Below are 22,349 nucleotides of genomic sequence, written 5' to 3'. Positions count from 1 at the left end.
CTTGAGAAATAATGGAGCTGCTGTCCTGAAATGTTGTATTATCATTGCTATGTGCATCTGGGGGCTGCACAGTGGATTGGCGGTTAGCACTTTCAACTTGCAGTTAGAAGATCCCGAGTTTGTGTCCTGGTCTTTCCGGGATCTTTCAGCATGGAGTTTGCATGTTCTTTCTGTGCATGCGTGGATTTTCTATGGGTATGCCAGCTTCCTCCCGCTGTCCAAAAACATGTTTGTCTCTATATGTAGTCCTGTGATAGACTGTTACCTGTCCAGGTGTCCCCTGCCTTCACACTCAGTCAGCTGGGATAGATTCCAGCCCTCGTGACCCTAATGAGGATTAAGCGGTGAATAGAATAGAATAAAAAGGCCATTTTTATTGTGAAACACAACATACACTACCTGGTGCACATTTGAATGAAATTTTGTTGCAAAAACTCACTATCGGACTGGTAAGAAACAAAAACAGAAGCTATTCAAAATAGAGTGTAAAAATATTTTCAATATACATGTAAATCTATCTACCCATCCATCCATCCATCCATCCATCCATCCATCCATCCATCCATCCATCCATCCTTGCACACATCCGCTACAGTGCAAAAATAGCATCAGAAACGATAGATAATGAATAACAATCATGGATAATAGTGCATAGATGATCGATGGAGTATTAGAAGTATGTATAGACAAAAGAAACTAGAAAAGTTAACTTTAGAGATGGAATTTACTTCTCAAAAATGACAACCAGACTAAAATGTTTTTATCAGATCTACAAAAGACATACTGCTGAAGACTTTATTAGCTTATTGGCTTTATATATTTTTTAAAAAATCTGTTAGATATTTTCTCTCAAGTCCTATTTCCATTCTGTCTTGTAGTTTACATTTCCATTTCAGTGCTCCACCACCCCCCTGCTGATAATCCAACCGAATCTCTATTTTTGTTTCTTTTGAAGATGCTGCCTTTGAGTTTCAGACGTCTTGCTGAGCTGCCGGCCATCCTGGCTCCTTAATATTAAATCCAACACGTGAGCGAGTGGATGAGTCACGTATTGTCGGTTTAGTAATTAGCTGAAACTCGCCAAACACTTGTGCAACTGATTTGCAAAAAGCTGTTCACCTTGGGCAACAGCAGCGCACACCACCACCACCTTGTAATTTACATTCCTAATCATCCCCAGGTGAGGAATGTGCATCCTGCAGCCTCGGAAAGTCAGTTTACTTGTCAGCGTGGAGTTTTTATGGGCCCCGTGGTGGGAAGACCAAGAAAAACAGTCCACTCACAGAGCTGCAACTCTGGTTCTTACATCTAAACAGGGAAAAAAAGACTAGTTCATCAGAAGTTAATAGCTCTTTGTGACAGAGCGCATAAAGCAGCGGTGGAGATCAGCCGACTGTTATTCCCATTTGTCTTTTGAAGAATCTGTTCCTCTCAGTCAGACAAGGGGAAACATCAAATGGGAGTAAGGGCTGGTGGTGCCTGGAAAGAAGCTTATGGGGCTTTTATGTGATGACAGAAGCCCACCACAGCCCACTCGTGTCCTGTTCAGGGGTTCAGTGGCATCGAAGGAGCACTGGGATGCTGCTGACATCTTCTACTTAGACCTTTTCTCTCACTCAGAATTAGCTCGATCAGCAGCTCCACAACGCTGGTGGGCAAAATCATTATAAAGTCTTACTTAAGTGCTACCTACACTGAGGCTGGACTGTTTTTTCTGCACTGATTTAGTGGAACTCCACTGAATGGCTCTTATGGAAACTGTGTGTGTGTGTAAAAGGATGCTTTCTTAGAAACACCACTTGGCTCGTTTCCTGTTTCCTGACAGTTCTGGTTAGTTAAACCTCTTGAGACATGTTGACTCCGTCTATTCATGCAGGCCGAACTGGAGCTGAAATGTTATTATAATCTCCAGGAAACTCTTTGGAAAATATATTTGTTTAATATTTATAATTATGTAACATTTGCGTGTTATGTAATTGTAAGTGGAATATTTTGGGGTTTTGCAGTGTTGGTCGGATAAAACGAGACATTTAACTGTCATTTTTTTGGTTTCAGGAGCATGTTAAATTCATTTTCTGAAAGCCATGTATTCAGTTACCACTCTGCTTTAAGATTCAATACCTGTGACCATTATTCTACTCATCACTGTTTACTATTTCTCAAAGTCCTGGATGCTAACACCAAAATTAGGAACACTGCTTTTAGTTTTTCTGCTGCACACTAGGGAAACGATTCCTTGAGTTATTCCAGTAGTTCGATCACTAAAATTACTCGAGGTAAAATTCTTCATTTAATCCACTACATACTAGACCCCAGGTTACTAATTGGCCTGGACAGTCTAGACCCAGACCTCATCTGATTTTAAATTTGATGGGACGCTTCTATTTTAACTGAAGCAGCTTTTCTAGTGTTTACTGTTTATCAGATCAGAGACTGAGCTATGAAGGCAGTTTAACAGTCAGACTTTCTTTGTGTGAATCGACAAAAACTAAAACCTCAGAGTTAACAGGTATGAAGGAGGTTTTCTGCTTTCTTTGTTAAACAAACAGGAGTGTTTAACGATCATTTCACTAGTTTTCTGCTGAAAATGAAGCAAACAGGTTGTTTTAATGGAGAAGAACGAGGAACATAAAACTTTGACGGTAAAAAGCTGTGACTGGAAATTATGTAAGACAGGAACGCTGGTAGAAAACTGTTAAATGTGTGTTAATGTATTTATTTACTGATCAGTGCAGCAGATTATTTCTAACAGCTGCACAATAAAACCATCAAACTTCATTTATTTTAACATGATGTCTTTAACACTGTCTCATAATGAAGGAAATCACTTTCATTTGTGGCCAAATCAAAGTCAAACTAAAGTTAATGATTGAATATTCTCTCTATTCTCTTGAATTTTATTTTTTGAGTTCTGTCAGCTGCAGTTTAACCCAAAGATAAAAAACATATTTATGGGATTTCTGCATCAACTTATGTAGGTTTAAGGAAATCTAAACTCATGCAATGTATGTGTTTTTATTAGGACAATTATTGAATTGATTTGTAGGATAACAGACTTTTATCTGACCACCAGAGTTTAGTTAATTTGTTTATTTTTGCAGGGACAGCGCACTACAAAAAGCAATTGCACCAGAGTTAGCTAGCATGCTAATTAGCATCTGTTGCCCCTGAGCAAGTACAGAAAAAGAGCAATAAATACACTTCAGAAAACAATGCAAAGTCCATCAGTGTGAAATAACAAATAAAATCTGTAAAAACAATAAATAAAAGGTAATAATTGGTGCTAACACTCTTGTGCCAAACCTTGTGGCTGGTTTTAAACTCTGCAAAGTTTCCTGAATGTTTGTGGAGATGGAATTTGACTTCTTTTTCACTGCTTTAACTGAGAAATAAGTTGAAGAAAAAGCTTTTTTTTAACCTTGAGCTGACCACACCTGATGAAATCTCGCTACAAGACTAGTCAGCAGCGACCAAAGTCTCTGCTGAGGCAACATTTCTTACATGTTTGGTAAATTAAAGCCAGAGACTAGTATAATTGCTGCTAACATACTTGCAACACTATTGGATGTATGCTTGTGCATTGCAGATCCTGTAGCTTTTCTCCAGTCACCATGTCTGAGGTTTGGTTTCTGAGGTTTGTTGTCTCAGAGCCTCTTGGTCTCTCTTTTCTTTTGCTCATCCTGTTGTTTACTTTCAAGTATTTTCCTGGTGCTGCCTGGGAAAAAAACAGAGGGAACCCTTTCTAATTCAGGCCTGTGGCGTTGGTAGTATTACAGTTTGTGTCTAACATAGCTGCCACACAGACACTGGACACGCTGGAACATTTAATCTCAGCTGTTACATCAGCCTGCATGCATAATACAGTTAGCTAACCGCTAATGTAGCTAATGCTGGAGATGTTCCCTTTTCTCTCTGCACATTCATAATGAAATACACTGCCGTTAAATTCCATGTTTTCCATGAAAACTCCTACTTTTATTCATATGCTAACATAATTGCACAAGGGTTTTCTAACCATCAATTGTCCTTTCAACATTATTAGCTAACACAATGTAGCATTAGAACACAGGAGTGATGGTTGCTGGAAATGTTCCTCTGTACCCCTATGGAGATATTCCATTAAGATTCAGTTGCTCCTTATTAGCTAAAGATGCTCTACATTAAAGTTGCTCTAAATAAGTTAAAGTTGTTCTACATGAATTGAAGTTGCTCCAAAAAGGTTGAAGTTGTTCTATTTCAGTTAAAGTTGCTCTAAATGAGTTAAAGTTGCTCCATAGTTGTTAAAGTTATTCTGTTAGTTAAAGTTGCTCCATAGTAGTTAAAATCTCTCCATAATAATAATTAAAGTTGCTCTAAAATTAGTTAAAGTTGCTTTAAATGAGTTCAAATTGCTCTATATTAGTTAGTTTCTCTATATTAGTTAAAGTTGCTCCACATTAGTTAAAGTTTCTCTACGTTAGTTAAAGTTGACCTGCACTACCGTTCAAAAGTTTGGGGTCACCCAGCCAAAAAATGCTTTTCTTTCAGAGATGAGGACATTTCTAGTGACCCCAGACTTTTAAACAGTCGTGTACGTCTGTGTTTGGTTGGAAAACATCATATTTTTCTTATGAAGCATACGTACCATCCATCACAGCTAATAATAGTGTGGTTTGGACTGCTCCAGTGGCTGTGGCTTCATAATGTTTTAGTCAACATCACAGCAACAGGACAACAGTGGAAAAAGGGTTTTGTTTATCCTCACTTGGTTTATCCTCACTTGGAGTTTACGTACACGTTTCAGAGAGTTATTGAAGGTTTATCAGGATCAGCACAGGGAGAGTCTGGAGTGTTGTAACGCTGCAGCATGAAGTATTATTCATCATTTCACAGCCGCTGACTCACAGGCTTCCATTCTCATACTAGCTGTAGCGTTGTTTTCTGACTCTGTGGTCTTTTTCTTTGCTTCTCTTCCTGTCTCTCTCCCTCTTTTTTTCCTGTCTCGTCTCTGTCTGATTGTGTTCTGTGGTTCTACCTTTTATCTTTTTGGCTTCCTGTGTATCTCCACCATCGTGTGAAGATGAGGTCATCTCATGTTGACCAGGGTTATCTGCTCCACTTCATGCAGAGTTTTACAGCATAATCGTGCACACATGCAGTCAGGCGTTATGCAACACCGTTCAAAGCACTCCTCCAGCACAACTAAAACAAGTTCTTAATGCTTTTTATCAGATGGATCGGTTCACATACCACATATTTAGATGCACATTTGCACGGTGGCAGAAGTGTTGAAGGGTTCACAGTAGGGCTGGACCCGAGTATCCGAATATTCGTTCGCTACGGCGGTATCCAGGTATTAATTTTGGTATCCGTCGGACGTTACCGGGCGGAACGAATCTTTGGCGTTACTGTCTCCCTCCGCCTTCGGCCCACATCGGCTCATCTCGTCTGTGTTTCTTACCACCACCTGAATGGCCGGGTGGCTGCCGACTCTGACGTCACGCTTCACTTCATTGCATAAACATAAGACAAGATGCTGAAGACCTCCGCTGTTTGGGAATTCTTCAGTTTAACTGAATACAAAACGCAGGCAAAATTTGGACCCGAGAGACCAGACGAACGGATCTGAATTTCGGGCCTTCCCCCCCACCCCCACCCCCCGCTGTCATGGGACGTTACGGGGCGGAACGAATATTCGGATATTCGTCTTTAATAGGGCCCAAATATTGGGAGGCCAGAAACCACTATTCGGGCCAGCCCTAGTTCACAGTTTACCAAGCTAACCTCTTATTGAAATCTTTACTTCTGTTCATGCCGGTCGTCAAAAGATCCCTGAATACAGGGGTGTCAAACTCACTTTAGTTCAGGTTCCACATTCAGCTCAGTCTGATCTGAAGTGATCAATAAAATCACAGGATAATATCCTATAAATAACCACAACTCAAAATGTTTCCTTCGTTTTAGTGCAAAGAAGTACATTCTGAAAATGTTCACATTTAAGGAAATTATCTTTTTACAAAAACTAAATGAACAACCTGAAATTTGAGAATTAAATTCAATTTCAACAACATTCAGCCTGAGTTTATCATTTCCACATTACAACTTCCAGATCACAGAGTGTCTGCAAAGGCAGACTTAAAGGCAGTAGAGGAGATTTAATTTCCTACGTCTTTGAACGTAGCATGCGCATGCGCACATACAACCTGTCCCTCACCCCCCTCTAACCTCCCCCCTCTTAACATTTACGAAGAAACGCCCCCCCTCCAGAAACTTGCGTAGGACTTGTGAATTGTCTTTTATGGCTGGGTCCCCCTGGATCTTTATCTGCCATTATGTAAAAAAAAGATGAGCAAAACAAGTCGCCAGCTAACTACGAAGCTATACCAAAGCAACACATACAGAAAACACGTAAGTCCAAGGCGTACGTAATCTACGTAGCTAGGCCTGAGCCGGAAGATTTTTGATTGACAGGAAAGGGAGCAAACCAAACGCCTCGGTCCGAGCGCATTGATTGGCTGATGTTTTTCAGATCCTGCCATGTCAACAGTTTTTTTTTTTTAAATTCTTTTAGAGACCATACATACAAGTCCACTAAAGGTCAGTATATTCATTTTATGTGAATCAGACAAATTAAACAAAAAAAAAACATCCTCCATAATGCCTTTAATGATATAGTATTTTACTTTAAGATCAAAATGACAAAAAAAGCAAAACAAAGTATTATAAAAATGAGACACAAAACAAAAAAAGTGAGAAACAAAATGAGACAAAGGACACGAAACAAAAGTGACAAAAAATTTGACAAAAAGTTACAAATGACAAAAAATTACACAAAATGACAAACAGTACGCAAAACAATGTATAAAGCACAAAACAAAATTACAAGACAAAAAACACAAGAAAGACAAAAATAAACACAACACGACAAAAGTCAGACCAAAAACAACAAAAACAAGACAAAATATTACATAAATGAGACACAAAATGACAAAAGAACAATGAGCAATCTAGTATTTTACTTTATGATCAAAACAACTCGTCATGATCTAGAAATTATTTTAGATTTATAGTTTTGCAAACTTACAATCTGCAGTTAATGTCTTCTCTGTAATTTTTACTCTTTACAAAGTCGTCCCACGGGCCGGATTGGACCCCCTGGAGGGCCGGTTTCAGGCAACGGGCCACATGTTGGACACCCCTGTCTTAATAGTTGAAACTGTGTGAGGGAACTCAATAATCTTTGCTTCATGAAAACTTTATTTGAACTGTCTAGTGAATATTATCCAAAAACAAATAACAACATTCTCTTTTTGTGTTTCCCTGCTAAGACGGTACGTTTAAAAGATATCGGCTCAGTTTGTCAAACTCGCACCGCTAAAGACTCTTACTAGGTGGAGAATATTTATTTATTTAGGAATGATTGCAGCAAGAAAAATCTGTCTCACTGTTAATCTGACTCTTGTTTTAGGACAGGTTTAAATAATCTGTTATGAAAGCAATGTTACCACAATCCTCTAGTACAAAGAAAGGTCCTGCGTTCTTAATTTTACTGAAGTTACGCAAAAGTACTAGCAGCAAATGTACCTGAGGGTATTTCCATCGTATCCTGTGTTTGGATAGCATTTAACCCTCCTGTTGTCTTCATTTAGGGGCACCACTAAATACTGTTTGCTTGTCTGAAAAAAATCCAAAAGTTCTGCAAAAAAATCCCCAAATTTGGCAATAAAATTCTTGTAAATATTTTCAAAAAAATTAGTGAAAATCATCCAAAAAATCCTAAAATTATCTACAATGATGATATATATATATATATATATATATATATATATAATATATCTTTGAATATTTTCAAAACATTCACAGAAAAATTCACTGGATGTTGGTTGTTTTTTTTTTTCCATGAATATTCTTAAGAATTTTTTTTTTTCAACATTTCTTTTTTGTCCACCAAAAAATTTCCCGAAAATGTGGGCATCAAAAGTTTCTCTGTCAAAATTCTTGTAAATATTTTCAAAAAATGGTTAAAAATCTTCCAAAAAAATCCTACAAATATCTACAGTGATTACATATATATCAGTAAAACTTGTAATATTTTATTTAAGAATATTAAAAAAAATCATCCAAAAGCCAGTGTAGTTCGCTTTATTTTGGTCGAATTTTATGTGAATGTTCTTAAGAAACTTTTTTTACCATTTCTTTGTTCAAAAATGTCTTGAAAATGTGGACATCAGAAGTGTCACTGTGAAAACGTTTATTTTTTTCACATTTTCAAACTTGCAGTCAGTTTGACCCACAGGATGACACGAGGGTTAATACTGACATTTAGGGATGAACAATTTATTGATTTCAAAGATTAGTTGGCCATCTCTCCCTGTAAGGCTTGATAGAATCTGGTTTTATCTCTGCTGTATTTAAAATGAGGCTTTCGTAGCTCAGTGTGCTCTGAGTTTCAGTAAACATTAAATGAGTGAATGAATGAAAATGAAAATCACAATTTCAGGTCAGGATTTGTGTTCTGCGACACACCTGAGCCAAGTTTAAACAGTTGGGTTTTACAAATGAATGCCGTTCCACTGGTGTGACAGTCACACCTTTAAAGACATCTCATCACGTTTTAAATCTGTCACACAGTTAATATTAGACCGAAGCTTGATTTAGAGTAATTATATCACAAATCAAACCGAAAAACCATGGTTTAGATATTTTCCCGCAATCATTCAGCCCCACTTTATCTGTTCTCAGATCCATTTTGCATTCTAGTTTGCATTGTCTGTCGAGTATTTACCAAGCTCCTGCTAAATTCACCGGAAATGAACGTACTGAGCACAATTCAGAACTAAGGAACACTTTTAATGTGCTACTTGTATGCAAACGTACAGCCAAATCACATCAACCTTTATTGCCATTTAGATGCACATAGAACTGTAGTGCATACAAAATGAGAGGGCGTTTCTCTACTTCCCTGATTGCAGCTAAATAGTCTGTGCTTAAAGCGTCCTCAGTAGCAGCTTGTGGTTAAAGTGACTCTGAATTATAAATCATTTAAAAGTGAAACTAAGGTGCAATGATGTGCAAATTCCAGATCAACCGTTCAGCTTGTAGGAGAAAGCTGTTGGTCAGTCTGGTGGTTCTGGCCTTGTTGCTCTGGAAACCGTTTTTAAAGTTGGTATTCAGTTTGTATCGGCCAGAGTAAACAGAAACACAAGTGGGTTGTCTTCTCCTGTTGTGTTTCTAACACAAAGTGAGAGAACAGAAAATGGATTTTATTAGAATTAGAATAAGAGAAATACAATTTTGTGTGATAGTGTTCAAAAGTTTGGGGTCACCCAGACAATTTCATGTTTTCCGTCATGTTTTTATTCATGTGCTAACATAATTGAACAAGGTTGATGCTAGAGGTACGGACCCGTACCTGTAGCATCTGTACTGGAGGTACGGACCCGTTAAGGTCACTGAAGAGCTGGCGCCGGTTATTGCTGCACATTACAGGCAGTTTATATGAATGACTTTGACGGCGAACATTGTATAATTTAACCAAAAATACACCGTCTCCTCTCACACTTTAGACAATGTAGTTTTTACGCTTTTAGACGCCGTGTCTAAATTGTTTGAAGTCCAGTTCCTATTAAGTAGTTTACCGCATTCAGTGGTGGAAGCGGCTGACGAACTCCATTGCAAATGTTCCCATTTAATTTCGGACGCTAATTTACAAGATAAAATTAAGGATGTCGCATATGAAACAAACACTCGTGAATGGTGAGGAGCAGCTCTTTAATTCGGCATGAATTTAAAAAACCCACAAACTCGATTTACTGTGATATTGTGAGATTTGTTTGTGGTTATGTAAATTAGCCATTCAACAGAGTCCGCTAACATTAAAGTGACTGACGTGCAGTGTCTGTGTTGACAGACGTAGAAAATACGTCAGGGTTTTGTTAAGGTTGTTAATATGTAATAGTCTGTCGCTACTTTTGAAGGTAAAAAAATACTTTTCGTTTGCTGGCTGTTAGTTCCGCCATTTGTTTTGTTTGCCGTTTGTGCTTTATTAGAACAGGGTCACGTGAATAAAAAGTTTTGCTATTTTTAATAGTAGTGCTGATTTCAACCCCCAAATCGCTGTCCGTGAAAAAGTCAGATAGTGATGTTGGACTTTTCCACAGACAACGATGACCCCAGCACACTGATTGTAAAATATTTCTTGTAACTTTATTGGAACTTGATATGGAATGAATGGACTTTAATACACTGTTAATACACAAAGATGACTGACATGACAGGCTCCGCACGCAGATTCATCTCGAATCACGGAAGCGCCTTCATCAGCGTTGTCGATCATTAATATTCATGTCCGTCGGATTACCAGCCAATCACGAAGTGCGTTCATCAGCCGGCTCATTAATATTTATGAGAAGGGAAAGTGCCGTATCCGTAGGCCGAAAGTGCCGTATCCGTAGGCCACAGGCTAGGGGTACGGGTCCGTATCTGTAGACACTACCATTGAACAAAGGTTTTCTAATCATCAATGAGCCTTTCAACACCATTAGCTAACACAATGTAGCATTAGAACACAGGAGTGATGGTTGCTGGAAATGTTCCTCTGTACCTCTATGGAGATATTCCATTAAAAATCATCCGTTTCCAGCTACAATAGTCATTTACCACATTAACAATGTCTACACTGGATTTATCATTCATTTAATGTTATCTTCATTGAAAAAAATGGCTTTCTTTCAAAAATAAGGGCATTCCTAAGTGACTTTTGAACAGTAGTGTATGCGTGGAATCTTGTGTTATGGTGACAGAGGGGTAAGTGTAGTAGAATAATGATTTCTTACTGATAAGTCCTTATAAGTCTTCAGCTGTGGATTTGTAGTAGGATCACAATCATGTGATCGTCAACAGACAGCTGACGTAGTGTTCACTTGTTGTCATGGTTACAGTGATGCTGTGCTGTTATCTGGCAACGATACAGAAATCTTTAACAAAGCCATGGATCCAGACTATAAGCTGCATCACTGCCAAAATCTAATCACTTGGTCTTTGTGTCATTGCTGACCTTCTCTGAAAAATTCATCCAAATCCGTTTGTCTGTTTTTGAGTAATGTTGCTAACAGACAGACAGACAGACAGACAGACAGACGCCGATTGTGACATAACTCCGCTGCATTCCTTGGTAGTATAAAATAAAATTTTAAATGAAATAAATTACTGGATGTAACTGGTAATATATTTTGTAAAACTGCTGTTGAATGTGTTAAAATACTTTATTATGATTTAAAACATGAACCCCACAAACCCGTCTATTTTTTTTAACCGAACTTTAACAATTATTAAATGAGAGGAATGATTAATGTCAACTTTCATGGATAATTTGACCTCAGTATTCTGTATTCTGTTGTTATCAAGCATTCCCTTTTCACAGCAGTGCAGCCTCCTTTCTTGCCAGTTTCCAGTCAGGTTAAGCCTCCTCTGGCCCAAATATCCTAGACAGTAGGAGTCATGTGGTCCAGTTCTCCTCACTCATTGGTCCTTTGGTGCTTCCAGTTTGGGGCGACTCTCCCCGGTGAGGAATGAGGTCAGTGTGGCTCCTTGTCCAGGCGAGTTGTGTGCCTGTTTCTGGTGAAGTCTGGAGGTCAATGTGGCCTCAGACAGCTGGTCCAGAGAGAATGTGAGAGCTGCAGACCACCTCTGGATGACAGGAAGACGAGGACCTTATGAATATGCTGCAAAGAGCTCCTGATCCTGTGATCGTCTCCATGCTGAGGGCTCTGGAGCTTCAGACAAAAGGACCGTTTAACCTGTCATGTGACTCCTCTTTTGCACAAAATAGACCAATGGCGTGTCTCCTACTTCAGTTATCATTCTTTTATATTATTTTTGTTTTAAATAAAAAAACAAATAATGTAAATCTGGACAGGTCTCAAGTTATTTTGGATCATTTTTCTAAATTTGGACTAGTTTCAAGTTGTTTCAAAATCTGAGTCATTTTTGACGGTTTTCAAATTCTTTTACTTTTTTTGTTCTGGACAATTACTGAGTGAATATGGACAGATTTAAAGATATTCTGGACCAGTTTTAAGTTATTTTGTCCATTTTTTTTTTTGGACAATTTTGAGTCCGTTTAGACTCTTTTTGTCATTTCAGACAATTATTAAATAAATCTGGACAGTTTTAAAGTTACTTTGAACCATTTCTGAGTTATTTTCTAACCAATTTTGGGTAATTTTGGCCAAAATTTGACTCTTTTTGACCATTTTTGAATCCTTTTAGACTTTTTTTGTTGTTTTGGACAATTATTGAGTAATTCTGGGCAGGTTTAAAGATATTCTGGACCAGTTTTGAATAATTTTGCTCAAAATATGAGACATTTTTGACAGTTTTCAAATCCTTTTAGAGTTTTTTTTGTTGTTGTTCTGGACAATCATTGAGTAAATTTAGGCAGGTTTCAAGTTACTTTGGACCAGTTTTAAGTTATTTTAGACTGTCAAGTTATTTTGGACAATTCTGAGTCTTTTTTTGAGTCGTTTTAGACTTTTTTTTTCATTTCGGACAATTCTTTAGTGAATCTGGGCAGGTTTAAAGTGACTTGGAGGTTCACTGCATTTTTGTCTATTACTACTAATGCATTGAAATAGCCTGTCTATTCTCTGGACTCCACATGAGGAAAACATGCTTGTAAATGCACCATGTGGTCAGTTTTTGTTGTGTAGGTCAGGTGACACATGGCGTTTTTCTGTTTATATGACAGCAGCCCACACACAGATGGAGGCGTTGATCAGAATTGGTCTGCAGACTGGGAACCAGACAGTAAAGACTGGTGACTACACAGAGACTTTTCAGGTTTGATGAGTTTGCTTTAATTCCCCACCATGTGTGCGATCGTCACTGCCCTACAGACACTGTGTCAGTTGGAAAAGGCATTTGCACACTGGAAAAAAATGCCCCTTTCAAAACAAGAAAAAATAATAATTTCAAAGAACTTTTACTTTGAAATAAGGGAAAAAATCAGCCAATAGAACAAGTGAAAAATGGCTTGGTAAGATTTCTTGAAATATTTAGAATATTGAGATCTTAAAATTAGCTGTGAAAACTTATTTTAAGCTGTATTTTACCAGGATTGTCAAGCTTTGGTGTCTTAACCCTCCTGTTGTCTTCATTTATGGCACCACAAAAAATGTTGTTGCCTTGTCTGAAAAAAATCCAAAAATTCTGAAAAAAATACCCCAAATTTATAAACATTTGCAACATCTTCAGGAAGAATATTCTTTGAAAGTTTTATTCAAAAAAATCCTCAAATTTGGCAAGAAAATAATTTTTAAAAAATCCTTAAAATCCTAAAAATATCTGAAGTGATTGCATATTTATCAGTAAAAGTTCTAATATTTTCTTTAAGAACATTCAGATAAAAATCAACCAAAATCCAGCAAAATTTGCTGGATTTTGGTTGATTTTTATCTGAATGTTTTTAAAGAAACATTTTTTTTAGCATTTCTTTTTTTTTCTCAAAAAATATTCAAAAATTTCCCCCAAATTTTTGAAAATGTAGAAGTTTTCACTGTGAAAATGTTAGTTTTTTTCCCCACATTTTTAAACTTTAAAACGGGTCAAATTGACCTTCAGGATGAAAGGAGGGTTAAACAAGATAATTTCAAGATTGTTTGACTTAAGATATTTAAGATGCGTTGTCTTAAAACAAGTCCCTCCACCTTGCTGAAATGTCTCCTGTTAAGTGAATTCATCTTAAATGAAGTGAGATGAGATGTTTTGACCAAAAATAAGACAAGCAGACTTGGTAAGACTTTGAGTTTTTGCAGTGCATGTGTGCGGGTGTGTTTGCTCGTGTATTTTTGGAGGATCTCCCTCGTCCACGTGCTCCACCCTTCCAAGACGAATGACGGCAGTCTGGATGCCAGCCTTCCTTTCATCATCCCTCCTGTTTTTTTTGTTTTTGTTTTTTTTTTTTTCCCGTTTCCACAAGGCCATGTTTCCTCGCTGCACGTGAGAGACTCTGGTCTGCCCTTTAGCTTGTTGCTGGTGCCTCTGGCTGTTTTTGAGGTTGTTATTTAGAAACAAGCCCCTGCTTAACCACTATTTACCCTACCCCCCCATCCACCGTCCACACTGGGCCCACTGACCTACTAACCAGGGCGCTCAAACAAACGGCTCTGAGCATGTCAGAGTTATAGATCGCTGCTGCTGCATCACATCGAGATCACTGTGACAACACTGTCTGCAAACATGAGCTGAAAGGAAGGAGTCCAGATGTGGCTACTAGTCATGTTATGTTGTCTAAATGTTGCTTTTTTGTGTAACTGAAGCTTTCAAACTTGTTCAAACAAGATAGAGGGAAACATTTACTGTTCCGTCTGCACTTTATTTGACAATGCTGGTTAACCGGATACATACAGTATCGTTGAAATGTTTGGGGCCACCCAGACAATTTGCTTATTTTTGAAAGAAAGGCAGTTTTTTTTTTCAATGAAGATAACATTAAATGAATGATAAATCCAGTCTAGACATTATTAATACGGTAAATGACTATTCTAGCTGGAAACAGCTGGTTTTTAATGGAATATCTCCATAGGGGTACAGAGGAACATTTCCAGCAACCATCACTCCTGTGTTCTAATGCTACATTGTGTTAGCTAACGGTGTTGAAAGGCTCATTGATGATTAGAAAACCTTGTGCAGTTATGTTAGCACATGAATAGAAGTGTGAGTTTTCATGGAAAACATGAACATTGTCTGGGTGACCCCAAACTTTTGAACAGTAGTGTGCATTGTGTACATAATTAAATCTTTATATTTTTTAGATCTATAGTATATCCCCCGTGTGCTCTACTCTTATTTCTTGTTTCTATACATCCTGTATGTTTACTATTCTGCTGGTTTCATGAATTTCCCTCAGAATCAGTAAAATGTCAACCTCAAAACTAGCAAGCTCTAAAGAAGACAGAATTTGTTGTGGTGTTGTCTCTTTTCAATGCAGCAGAATGACTCACTTTGTCTGGACAGTTTCCAAATCTCAACTTAACGTGGCTCCTCGATGATTTCACACAAAGTTCTGCAAACCCTCCAAGAGCACTAGGGCGTATTGTGTAGATATCTGTTGGCGATGCATAATCTGTGCTAGAAAAAAAGACGCTAAATTCATGAAAAATGGTAGCCACTGATGATCAAGTCACAAACTTTTCCTTCAAAAGAAAATCACCATTAGAAGCTGAGATATTTTGAAAGAAATGAGCATTTAGGAAGGATGTTGAGCTGCTTTTTGTGTTAAATGACAATATTCTGATCACTAAATAACTGTAAAAAGACTTTTTCAACAAAAATTGTCACTGCAATGTCGGTTTCAGACGTCTAGGCATCAGGATTTGCTGCACTGACACGAAATAAATTCTAATAATGAGGATACCAGAGCCTTTGTTGCTGCAGTTTTGACCAATCGTTTAAATTCTGCATCCTGTGAGTCCCCCTATTTCATGAAACTGCCATAGTACATCACCAGAGAACCATTTATAGTAGTGCAGTAGAAGTGAGGAGCTTCAAGGGCATTTTGTCTTTTTAAAAAATTTCTAAAATTGCAGAATTTATAAGATCCAGAAACTGCACAAACAGGACAACACATTCATGCTTGTGGACAGGAGTACATGCTAGCTAGTTGAATATCTTTCTCCAGATTTAAAGACTTTGCCTTTAATTTAAACATACGTGTGAATTTGCCGTATTTCCTGCAGCGGCCTACTGTAAGCTGACATATTAAAGGAAAAGCTGCCTCTGTAGAAACCATAGGGTGAAGTCTAGTTTCTGTGTTTGTGAAGACATTATTTACTGCAGTACGAGCATTCAGGTGGATTTAGAGTGTCACTGTGCTCCTTAAAACATGAACACACCTTACTGGCATTCCTGAGCTGTCTCCTTTGCTTGGCTTTGTGGTTTGTTTATCTAATATATATTTGGGTCATGATCTTTGGAACGAGTCACGTGTCGCCCTGAAGAACTCGTAATATTTCAACACGCCCCACAATATTTGCTTTGACTGTTTGCAGCCTTTTTGAGTTTGCGAAAGTCAACAAACACCGAATGTCATTGTTCACCAGCTCAGATAAGAAGCCCCTCTGGAAAAGTATGAATTTAAGCTGCCATCTATTATCATTCCTGAAATAATTCCATTTTCACGGCCAAATACAAGACGTGATTTGTGCATTTTCAGCGGGATTGTTTAGACCACAGGCATGTCACTGCTCGTTGTCTTTACAATGCTGCTTTTCTTTCTTTTACACACATACATCTCAAGATTTGTCCTCTCTCCGTCGACTCTGCTCGGTCTGACTTTCTCAGGAGATTGATTCCAGCTTGATATCTGCATGGTGACAGAGGCAGGCCTGCTCGGACATGTCGGTGTGTAACGTGAGAGGTAACGCGAGACGCCGGCCTTGTGAGTCTGAGCATTCGTGGAACGTCTGTGCACCGAGTGACGGAGGTTATGATTTTAACCTCCCAGAGAAAGGAGCTGGAGCTGCAGTAATCGTATACCCTCCAACCTGTTACAGTGGCTAAATCAAAACGGAGGCTGTGAATGGAGCTAATTGTTTAGTAAACCTCCAGTGGGGTGTCAGTGTTGACTCATCATTGTGTGAGTAAGTGAGCGTGGATTACAGAGTGTTTGGCCAAATGAGGTGGCACCCTGCACTCACCGTAATACTTTTAATCCCACCTGCCTCCTCTGTGTCTCCCAGAGAAGGTTCTCATGGAGGTGAGCTGCTGCAGGGACGTTCTCCAGATATTATGTCGAGGAAATATTCCCCCCTGGCACAGAGATGGTGTGGCTTTCAGAGGATGTGAGGAGGAAGAGAGATAAAGAAGGGGAATGAGACAAAAGGTGGAATTTAGTAGACAGGATGACGGTGAAGCAGGAGATCCTTTTTGCTTTAGTTTAGACGACAAATGTGTAATCGGCGGCGCCATATGTCCCCACAAAAACATCCATAAACTGAAGCAGGCTTTATTATCAACCAGATTCTTGATTAACGGAAAATGGCGCAAATGTCAGCTTCTACCTGGTTGCTATATCCATCAAACTGAAACTGAGGAAAGTGGTCAAACAGGTTGAACAGAGGAAATGTCTTAATAAATGCTACAGCTATCGATTATTTTAGTAATCGAGTACTGTATTGGTTATACTGGCGATTAATCGAGTAATCAGATTCCATGCTTGGTGTTACAGTATCAGAAGAGGCTGGGCAACAGAAATAACCGTCCTGGTGGAAAACAAGCAGAGATCTGTGGTGTATTTTGCATATATAGTGTAGTACATGGGTATTGTTCCTATACAGGGGGTCCTTGGTTTACGACGTCCTTGACCTACGGCGTTTTGTCGTTAAGTCGGAACCGGTTATGTGGAACTAGTTGATGAGCAGAGTGGACGAATACGTCGTCTCGCGGTGCTATAAGACAGCTTTGTTTACATTCTCTGGTTGTACTCCACCTTGGATTGTGCTACATTCACTCACTTTTTACTCTTTATTATGGCTTCCAAGCGTAAGTCAAACTCTTCTGATGCTTTGAAGAAAAGGAAAGCCGTCTCCATGGAAGTGAAATTAGATAAAATAAAACACTTGCAACATGACTTTTCCGAAGAACTGATCGATATCATGATGCATGCAATGACTTTGTTTACATTTTCGCTGGAGTTCCAACTTATGGCGAAAATTAACTTATGTCGAGCCGTAGGAACGGAAGTTGAGGACCTCCTCTATAGTACAGTACAGGGGTATTGTACATATATAGTGGATGGTGTCTGGTGAAAAAAAATTTGAGGAATGAGGCTGGAATTTAGGAGGCAGGATGGAGGTGAAGCAGAAGCTGAAGGGCGAGTCAATCTCATTGGATGAAGGGATGGAAGGTAAAGGAGGAAGGAAGGAAGGGAGGAGAGCCCTGATTGGCGGTGGAGGGAGAGGTGTTGGAATTTGTTGACCCGGCCGGACTATTTATTGTCGTACCTCGTGGAGCCCTGCTGTGTGTTTTGGACTCCGGAGCTGCCGACTGCTTTGCCCTTACAGCCAGGCGTTGGGGTGGAAGTCCGCTCCCTGCTGCTGCCTCCGTAGAATGACCGCCGCCTGAATGTGTGTCCGACTGTACACCTTCTGTTCTGTCTGAGCGTCGGTTTGTGTACATGTGTGCACCACAGGGAGGCTGGTCTGGTCCACCCCGCCCTGCTGACTCCTTTAAATAAGCACTGCTGAGTGTTTGGACTGTACAGGGCAGAGAGAGGCTCGGCCACAGTGTGCAGGAAACGAAATAAACTACTGACGGGTCAGAAGACAAGCGCACATACAGCATTATATATATTTATAAACTCACAGGAAAACTCTGGAGCTATTCCAGTAGTAAAGCTCCAGCCGAACCAGTGTTTTTACAGGCCTTAATGACAGGATATCCTCAACCACACCTCCTTCAGAATGATGATCTTTTTCTGTCATTCTGGTCGTATAAGGAGTTTTTGTGCTACACCTGATGCTGGGGCTGAGCCAGGAATTCTAAATATAAAGAATGCAATTTTTATATTCAGACAGTGGCTGGTTTGGAATATAAAGTTCTCAAGTAGAGTTTTGCAGAAGTACCTGCAAAATTTACATTTACAGTGCCTTGAGAAAGTATTCGGCCCCCTTGAACTTTTCAACCTTTCGCCACATTTCAGGCTTCAGACATAAAGATATAAAACTTTAATTTTTGTCAAGAATCAACAACAAGTAGGACACAATTGTGAAGTGGAATGAAATTTATTGGATATTTTAAACTTTTTAAACAAATAAAAAAAACTGAAAAGTGGGGTGTGCAATATTATTCGGTCCCTTTACTTTCAGTGCAGCAAACTCACTCCAGAAGTTCAGTGAGGATCTCTGAATGATCCAATGTTGTCCTAAATGACTGATGATGATAAATAGAATCCACCTGTGTGGAATCAAGTCTCCGTATAAATGCACCTGCTCTGTGATAGTCTCAGGGTTCTGTTTAAAGTGCAGAGAGCATCATGAAGACCAAGGAACACACCAGGCAGGTCCCAGATACTGTTGTGGAGAAGTTTAAAGCCGGATTTGGATACAAAAAGATTTCCCAAGCTTTAAACATCTCAAGGAGCACTGTGCAAGCAATCATATTGAAATGGAAGGAGTATCAGACCACTGCAAATCTACCAAGACCCGGCCGTCCCTCTAAACTTTCACCTCCAACAAGGAGAAGACTGATCAGAGATGCAGCCAAGAGGCCCATGATCACTCTGGATGAACTGCAGAGATCTACAGCTGAGGTGGGAGAGTCTGTCCATAGGACAACAATCAGTCGTATACTGCACAAATCTGGCCTTTATGGAAGAGTGGCAAGAAGAAAGCCATTTCTCAAAGATATCCATAAAAAGTCTGGTTTGAAGTTTGCCACAAGCCACCTGGGAGACACACCAAACATGTGGAAGAAGGTGCTCTGGTCAGATGAAACCAAAATGGAACTTTTTGGCCACAATGCAAACCAATATGTTTGGCGTAAAAGCAACACAGCTCATCACCCTGAACACACCATCCCCACTGTCAAACATGGTGGTGGCAGCCTCATGGTTTGGGCCTGCTTTTCTTCAGCAGGGACAGGGAAGATGGTTAAAATTGATGGGAAGATGAATGGAGCCAAATACAGGAGCATTCTGGAAGAAAACCTGTTGGAGTCTGCAAAAGACCTGAGACTGGGACGGAGATTTATCTTCCAACAGGACAATGATCCAAAACATAAAGCCAAATCTACAATGGAATGGTTCACAAATAAACGTATCCAGGTGTTAGAATGGCCAAGTCAAAGTCCAGACCTGAATCCAATCCAGAATCTGTGGGCAGAGCTGAAGACTGCTGTTCACAAACGCTCTCCATCCAACCTCACTGAGCTCGAGCTGTTTTGCAAGGAAGAATGGGCAAGAATTTCAGTCTCTCGATGTGCAAAACTGATAGAGACATACCCCAAGCGACTTGCAGCTGTAATTGCAGCAAAAGGTGGCGCTACAAAGTATTAATGCAAGGGGGCCGAATAATATTGCACGCCCCACTTTTCAGGTTTTTATTTGTTAAAAAAGTTTAAAATATCCAATAAATTTCGTTCCACTTCACGATTGTGTCCCAATTGTTGTTGATTCTTGACAAAAAATTAAAATTTTATATCTTTATGTTTGAAGCCTGAAATGTGGCGAAAGGTTGAAAAGTTCAAGGGGGCCGAATACTTTCACAAGGCACTGTAATTGATTTGTGATTACAGTGGCTGACGTTGTTAGCTGTCTAAAATGAAGACCTATGGAAGGCTGAATGAAGGTTTTTGTAGGGCTTAGTGCTTGTTTTTTAAAATCTTATGTATTTTTTAAAAATTATTAGCAGTATTTTCTCGTAATTACTTTCAATGTTTAACTGCTTTGGGCTTTTATACCTGTTCTTTATTCTAGATTAGATTATGTAGGTACTTTATTCCACTCCATGTGGAAATTCACGTGTCCCAGCAGTATCTATGCACGAAAGACAAACGGATTGCAAAAATACAACTAGAAAAGCATTTAGAGAGTGCAGTACTCCTCCAAGGCTGCCAGGTCGTTGTATCATTTCCAACGGATGAAATATTTAATAAAAAAAATCACATTGCGCTGAGCACAGGCATGTGTTATGTATGTGTACGTTTTATATGGATACGGAATCCCGGCGGGAATTGATGGGACTCAAACACCCCCAATTTAATCAGTTGTTCCTTGTATCATTTCTGATGGAGAAGTCCTGATAAGTCCTCAGCAGTGGATTTGTTGTAGGATCACAATCATGTGATCATCAGCAGGCAGCTGATGCAGAGTTCACTTGTTGTCATGGTTACAGTGACACCATGCCACTATCTGACAATGATACAGAAATCTTTAATAAATCTGTGGATCCAGACTATAAGCCGCATCACTGCCAAAATCTAATCACTTAGTCCTTGTGTCATTTCTGATTTTCTCTGAAAATTTCATCCAATTCTGTTTTTGAGTAATTTTGCTAACAGACAGACAAACCAACACCGATTGTCACATAACTCTGTTTCTTCTAAATTTACACATTCTATTTTGCCGTGATTTCTGATCATCAATAACTAATGAATAAATGCTGCATTTCTGACAATGACATATGTGGGGGAATGAACAGCCTTGGAGCAGGACTGCTCTCTGAGTGCTTTTCTAATTTTTATTATTATTATTTCCTCAAGTATATTTTTTACCCAGCCTTGCTTTTGCGGATTAATTGTTGGTTATGTTGGTTTTGGTCCTGATTTTGTTGTTGTTGTTGTTGTCGTTTTCTGTATGTGTTTTGGAGTATTTTTGATCAGTTAAAGCTCTTTTATCTGATCTGGAACTTAAAAATGTCTATCTGAACAGTTATGTATACTTTCCTTTGATTTTAACATTTCTTCTGTTTGAGCTGATTTATGACAGCCTTTTATTTTTTTTATGGCTTGTGCCGTTACAGATCCACAAGTGGGATGTTTTCATCTCATGTTATCTGTAAGAGTAACTGCTGTCTTCATACTTGTTACAAATTCATACCATTTTCTCATCTTGCGTTACCTGTGAAAGTACCGCGGTGGTAACAGACACTTATAAGGAAAGGCAGGATGATGGGAAAGTGTTGGGAAAACCACGTGAGTGCCCGGTAAAGCTCCTGCTTCCTGCCCTCCCAGCTCTTCCCTTCCTGCTTGTAGACAGCGAAGGCGGAGTTTTCCTGAGCGGTGGGAGGAGAAGCAGGGCAGCGTGTTATCCTAAGGAGCAGAAACACACTCCAGGTTGTGTTCATTTGGACTCGATCACACAGCAACGCACAACACGAGCTCGCCGTCCCTCTGGAGTCGGACCTGCTACCTGCTTCTTTCAACTCTGGTGCTCTGAAGTTGTCACTTTGTTTGGTTTTCCTGCAGTCCAGAGAACCAGTTTAGGAGCTTTTTCAGAACAAGTAAGTAAACTTTATCTCATGTCCTGTTTGACCAGATCAGAATACTTGGTTCTAACAGCACGTTTTATACTTGAAAGTTCCACTCAGCTATTGTCTTTTTCTCTGCTCCCGCCCGTCCTTCAGAGGGAATGTCACATCTAAAAATACAGGTTCAGATTATAACATTTGGCAGCTCCTCTCAGGACTATTTTCACTCTCTTAGCCGAGTGAGAGGCTGTGCTGCGTGCACCTTAACCAGAATGACATTTGATTTCAAGCAGAAAAGGGAAGCTTTGTAGTGCTGGAGGTGTGGACTGTGTTGAGTTTTCTCTGTGGGATATCACATTTTACACATTTTATTTTTAAATTGCGCAGAAAGAAACGTTGACGGCT

At 39.2% G+C, this 22,349-nt stretch overlaps 1 protein-coding gene across 2 annotated transcripts in view; it reads left to right on the top strand.

The window, feature by feature from the left end:
- wu:fa11c10 (protein FAM110A) overlaps window positions 1–22,349 on the top strand; it is a 41,285-nt gene that overhangs the window by 3,624 nt on the left and 15,312 nt on the right. The window contains exon 1 of one of the 2 annotated variants that reach the window (XM_051948976.1): window positions 21,814–21,977. The exons of the other annotated variant lie outside the window; for it this stretch is intronic. The gene's annotated coding sequence lies outside the window, so the exon portion shown is untranslated. Of the gene's footprint in view, window positions 1–21,813; window positions 21,978–22,349 lie in introns of those variants that run through there. 2 annotated transcript variants of the gene reach the window in all.

This window comes from Acanthochromis polyacanthus, chromosome 6, assembly GCF_021347895.1.
Source record: "Acanthochromis polyacanthus isolate Apoly-LR-REF ecotype Palm Island chromosome 6, KAUST_Apoly_ChrSc, whole genome shotgun sequence".
Classification (NCBI taxonomy): Eukaryota; Metazoa; Chordata; class Actinopteri; family Pomacentridae; genus Acanthochromis; species Acanthochromis polyacanthus.
This window is presented reverse-complemented; position numbering and strand designations above follow the sequence as displayed.